This window comes from Podarcis muralis, chromosome W (assembly GCF_964188315.1).
Source record: "Podarcis muralis chromosome W, rPodMur119.hap1.1, whole genome shotgun sequence".
Taxonomy (NCBI): Eukaryota; Metazoa; Chordata; class Lepidosauria; order Squamata; family Lacertidae; genus Podarcis; species Podarcis muralis.
The window spans coordinates 1202761-1208740 of record NC_135674.1 but is presented as its reverse complement, the minus strand read 5'-3'; the positions used below and the strand labels follow the sequence as shown (position 1 = coordinate 1208740).

At 46.9% G+C, this 5980-nt stretch overlaps 1 long non-coding RNA gene across 1 annotated transcript; it reads right to left on the bottom strand.

Moving 5' to 3' along the window:
- Positions 1-857: 857 nt before the first annotated feature.
- Positions 858-5559, bottom strand: LOC144326293 (uncharacterized). The gene is made up of 2 exons (XR_013391475.1): positions 5232-5559; positions 858-2899 (listed from the first exon to the last, which is right to left on the bottom strand). It is a non-coding gene; the product is annotated as an uncharacterized LOC144326293 (long non-coding RNA).
- Between the last annotated feature and the right edge of the window lie 421 nt (positions 5560-5980).

Below are 5980 nucleotides of genomic sequence, written 5' to 3'. Positions count from 1 at the left end.
CTCTACAGTTCTCTGATTCCAGAGAGAGATGCGCTGGGCTCCAAGTATCCCTCGCAGGGCTCAGCACGAAGCCATGGCTTCCAATACTGGCTGTCACTGAGCTTGGGGATAAAGGAGAAGTGGAGGGTGACCTGCCTGTTGTTTGTGATCTGGAACTTCTCCTTCTGCAGCTGCCGGAACTTCACGTTCTCAAACGGAAACTGCAGAGCAAAAGGGGGGGGGGGGAGGAAAGAGAGTGCTTGCCTTCAGCAGAGGCAAGGAAACGTGCTCCAGGGGGAAGTTTGTCCTTGGCCCCGGGCTCTCATTTAGGGGACTGCACATGCAACAGGTCCACGTGGGGCTCTCCAGATCTTGCTGCACTTGCCACTGGCCATGTTGGCTGGGGATGATGGGAGTTGTAGTCCAGCATCTGGAGGGCACCACGCTGGCTACCCCTGGAGTCTTTGCCTGCGAGGAAGAGGAAGAGGCTGCCACTCAGTGGAAGGGCATCTGCCTTGCATGCAAAGGTCCCAGGTTCTATCCCCAGCATCTCCAGGTAGGGCTGGGAGAGATCCCCCGGAAATCAAGACTGAGCTAGATGGGCCAAGGGCTTCTTTCCCCCCTGGTCTTTTTGCAGCAAACCCTCTTTAAGGGGTTGGAGAGGATCCTATTCGTCTTTACCTCCCTCCAGGGAGGGAAGGAATTCGTTCTCCATCCTGTCCATCAACTGAACAATATCCTCAAACACTTTCCGGTACCGTCGGTCAGCCACAACCTTCACCTATTGGGGGGGGGAGCACATTTGTTGGGGCTATGGACTAAAGGGGGGGTATGAGTTAAGAGCAGAAAGGCCTGATGCCATAGACATAGAGAGCGAGTAATATTCCATAATAAGAGAGAGAGCAGCTCATTGAGACCTCTTCTCCTCTCCGATCACATTTTTTATCCTTTGTTCTGTCCAGCCGCATGGCTGCATTCCAAAGTCTCCTGTTACCTCATCCGGTCAAGCTTGACACTCCCCTCTCCTTGTAAGGTAATCATTGCCCAGAGGAATGTCAGGGGGCACCCTGCAGTATTTACAAGCCTCTGCCTTGGCTTTATGACTCCCACATGCCCTCTTTCTTTATATTTTAATCAGAGCCATATATATGGTCATGTCGAGCGCGATAAGCGACTCTTGTGAGACTGGAGAACCATGCAATACATACAGAAATTAAAGAAGGAATACATTGTATATAGCAACACAAAATAATGCAAATAACTACTATAATAATCACTATAATCAATAAATGTCGAAGCCAACTTCCATCCGGAAGCCAAGAATGTAAGAATTCTGATTCCAAGCTGCATGGTAGGCTTCCTTTCTAGTTTCTTAGCCATGCACTGGTGTCACCCCTATAGCACTGAGATTGGTCACTGTATGTTCCTGTAAGAGAACAAGAGCTATTAAATATGAATTTCAAAGTATATTTACAGTTTGGATATATGCCCCATGATTCTTTCCCCTCTTTAATTTGAAAACAAATGGGGGCAGGCTCATGGAGGGTCAATTGTACTGGAGGCCAAAAGGTTTGCTTAGGGGATATGCTATTAGTAAATTGAAAAGATCCATTGACAGGCACACCATGAAGCATTATGCCTGAATGACTGGCAAAGGGCGGCATGTGCATACATAACCAACATTTAGAAGCATGCAATAAACTAGTAAACTTAATCATATCTTGTACAAAAATATTATTCCTCCATATCTTATGATAATTTTCACCCCTAAAAGTCTTATTCAACAACACTGTTCTTCTAGTTCGAGAGTGGCTGAGTCGTGGATACTGCCAGCCAGAGTAGGATTCAGGCGACAGATGCTTGCCAGCCGATAAGGTGAAATATGGTGGTTTCAACTGGACTGGATCGTCTGCTTCTCTTCCTTGTATAACGGTGCAGCAAAAGATGGCAAGGCAAATGGTTAGGAAGGCACTTCCGCAGTTGAAGGGACTCGCCATGGCCGCACGCATCGAGCTGGAACCCATAAAGGCTTGTCCTCGACGTCCACTGCCGCGTACCCTCGTCCCCACGTGATCAGCGGGACAGGTCCATGCCATGCGGGATCAGGCAAGCGTCGGTACACCACCAAGGGGCGAGGGAGTGCCTCCTCCTTCCTAAAATGCAATTCCGCGGGATTATGGGTCCTATTATGTGGATATAAAAGATGGTTAAGCACAAAAAGAACTTGGTGAACAGCCGAAGGGATATCCGCTGTTGGTATGCTTCGGCCGCCAAGCTGTTTAAGCAATAGTGTTTTGAACGTCAGGTGTGCTCTTTCCACTATAGCTTGACCTGTGGAGTTAAAGGGTATGCCATGAGTTAATTTCACATTCCACAACATACAAAATTCCGAAAATGTTTTAGAAATATACGCTGGACCATTATCAGTTTTGATACGCGCAGGTTTACCCATGACTGAGAAACAGCGGATAGTGTGCTGAATGACATGCCGAGCTGTTTCCCCCCTCATGGGCGTAGCCCATATGAATCCAGAGTGGGTGTCCACCGTGAGGTGAACCTTGGAGAGTGGAGCCAACACAGGTGTGTGTGTGACATCCATCTGCCAACACGCCAATGCAGACGTGCCCCTAGGATTGACAGCATCAAAAGGAATGGCCAGCTGAGATTTAGAACAGGAAGCACATTGGGACACAATATCCCTAGCTTGAGCCAAAGGAATAGAAAACTGCTTAGCCAATGCTTTCGCAGGGAGATGAAAGGTGTTATGACATAGTATAGGATCAGAAAAGAGAGAAAAGGCAGAAATGTCCCTCAATGCTGCATCTGCTCGTGCATTGCCTTCTGCTAAATACCCTGGGTGCGATGTGTGGGAGCGAAGATGTGCAACATAATAAGGGAACTCTCTGTGCTGAAGTAAGGCCTGCAGGGCAAGAAACAAGGAAAATAAGTCAGAATCCAAGGAAGGAGTTATATAAGAGATTGGTAAAATAGCAAAAAGGGGATATACATACTGAGTATCCACAATAAGATTGAAAGGTTGAGTAGGAAAGGATTGAAAGGCAAGAATCACAGCCACTAGCTCAGCTCGCTGGGCAGAAGACTGTGGAGGGGTAAATAACATTTCCATTTTCCTCCCTCCTCCCATGTCACCACCCCCCTACTTTTCGTTCCATCCGTGAAGAGGGTTAGTGCAGAGGGGAGAGGTGTGAGAGACAAGGGGATAGCCAAAACATAGGTGACCTGTGTCAAAAATGTCAAACGGTCATCCTTTGGGGGGTTAAAAATGATGACACCTATAAAATCAGCCAAAGCAATTTGCACGGCAGCATTTGTGATCAATAAATGCTGCTGTTCAGTCTGTGAAAAAGGCAAATAAATTGATGCAACATCAAAACCGCTCAGAGCTATCGCTCGTGAACGTCCTTTGATAACAATGTCTGATGTGGATTCAATTACTGAATAAATGTTCTTCGGAGGGGTATGAGGTAAATGTAACCATTCTATAATGCAGATAGTCTTCTTCTTGTCTGTCTGAGCATATTAAATTCCTGTTGGCAACAATGGTGTAGCAAATACTGTCAGATGCAGCTGGTGTTCAGCACCTCTAGGTGGCGCCTGCGGAAAGGTTTCAATGCTTCACCCACAAGATGTTGACAAAGTGTAGGGGAGTTCCGCATGCTGTGAGGCAGGACAACCCACTGATATCGCTGTGTGGGCTGCGAATTGTGATATACTGGCAATGTAAAAGCAAACCGTTCCTGTCTGCTGGGGCCAGTGGGATGAAGATGGTTCAATGTGGCCAAAAGTCAATTGTTCAGAAATAAGCTATTCAGAAACAAGCTGGTGCTACGGATTTTTCTTTTGGTGGAGGCCACCGTTCTACCCACACTGAGGTATCGGTGATCTTGGTTTGCCACGCTGGAAACGTTGTATCGGTGGCTACAGGCTGGTTTTTATTTTGCGCTGCCACCAGCAGATGAGCTGCTGTACGTACAGACTGACAAATGCGAAGCATGGCTGCTGTGTCTGTGGCAGGATTGTGTATGATCGGTCTCAATACAACTTTACAATCCTCATTTGCATTCTCAAAGGCCAATTGTTTGATAATTATTTGTTTGGCTTCAGGATTTTCAATTTGTCTACTCACTGCTGTAATCAGCCTGTCCATAAAGGAAGAATATGATTCTCTAGGTTCTTGTCTGATTGAACCCCACCTAGACTGGATACTGGTGGGTTCCGGGATTTTTCTCATTGCTTGTTGAGCAGCAAGAGCAGTATCCCTCAATAAGATCTGCAGCAGTGTGGCTTGTACTGAAGCCTGAGCAAAGGGGCCATGCCCCATCATAGCATCCATCACATCTGCGAGGGTAAGATTAGGATTATTCCCTCTTGCTTGTTGCTGTAATGCAGGAGCATAAGAACCACAGGCGATTTCCCATTCATAAGCAAACAATACACCAGCTGATGGGGGCAAAACTGTACGTGCCAAAAGCTTGATGTCATCTGGCACCAACAGCTGGGCTAATGTGGCTTCCAAAAGTGCCTGTGTGAATGGTGCTTGAAGTCCATTCGTCCTCACTGACAATTGGAGCTCTTTCAAGATTTTAAAGTCAAAAGGTTGGTGCTGGGCTTGAGTTCCTGCTGGAGCACCAGCAGGGGGCACAATAACAGGGAATGCCATGGTATCCTGAGATAAGGAACAGGCAAGGACTGCACGTTGAAAAGGGCTAGCTGGTTCTGCTGCTGAAAGAGCAGGGTCATTGCCAGCCAGACCACTGTATTTTTGCAGGAGTGGGTCCTCTGGTGAGGAACTGTAGTCCGGAGGTTTGGGATCTGGGGCTGCAGGCAAAGCCAGTATTGGAACAGATGCCAGCACAGCAGGCTGAATTAAAGAAGCTGGAGGTTGTGTTGGCAATGCAGCCATGGAGATATTTTTTGGTGATAAAGAACCCATAGCATATCGAACCTTGCACCAAGCATTTAAAATCCGAGCACTACTGCTGGGGAGCCCATGAAAATGTTCACCAATCTTGTCCCAATGTTTTAATTCACATGTTCCATTCAAAGGAAACCAAGGACAATGTTCATCAATACACAGAATAAGCTGTATCAAATCACCCTCTGGAACTTCCAATTTGTTGGAGGAGAGGAGAAATTTTAAGTCTTTTAAAAATTTCTGTTGCGGAGAAGTCAAAGAGCTGCCCATGTTTCTAAAATCAATATAAAAGAAGGAGAAAAGGGATCGGACTCACCGGGATCTTTTTTTAAAGATGTAAAGCGCTTTGCAATCCTTGCCGGACGTAGTGAGCCGATGATATTCACTGCTTGGATCGAAAATCCTCTCACAGTTTCTTTTAAAATCCTCTTTGTCTGCCTCAGACTGTTTGCTTCAAATCGCTTCTTAGCTCTCTTTTAAAAACCTCAGTCGTATCCTTTTATTCAGCCTCACACGGGGCACCACTTGTCAGAGCCAGCCTTACAAGTGGCACTTCTTTAGTATAAAATAAAGACATAGAGAGCGAGTAATATTCCATAATAAGAGAGAGAGGAGCTCATTGAGACCTCTTCTCCTCTCCGATCACATTTTTTATCCTTTGTTCTGTCCAGCCGCATGGCTGCATTCCAAAGTCTCCTGTTACCTCATCCGGTCAAGCTTGACACTCCCCTCTCCTTGTAAGGTAATCATTGCCCAGAGGAATGTCAGGGGGCACCCTGCAGTATTTACAAGCCTCTGCCTTGGCTTTATGACTCCCACACCCCTGTTCCCAGCCCTGAAAGAGGCAAGTACTGTAACTCTGAGAGCTTCCCCAGGATGGCAGCGGCTGTGACTTCCGGAGCCAATGGGCTGATGCCAAATGCTCCAAGCCAAGTACCACAGAAGCTCCATTGGATGAATGGAGCCAACGGTTAAGGTATACAGTTCAGCCCATGTGGTCTGCCATGCCTGCAGGAGCAGCGTTTACTCAGAAGAGTGGAGAATGGAAGCCTAGGGATTTAACAG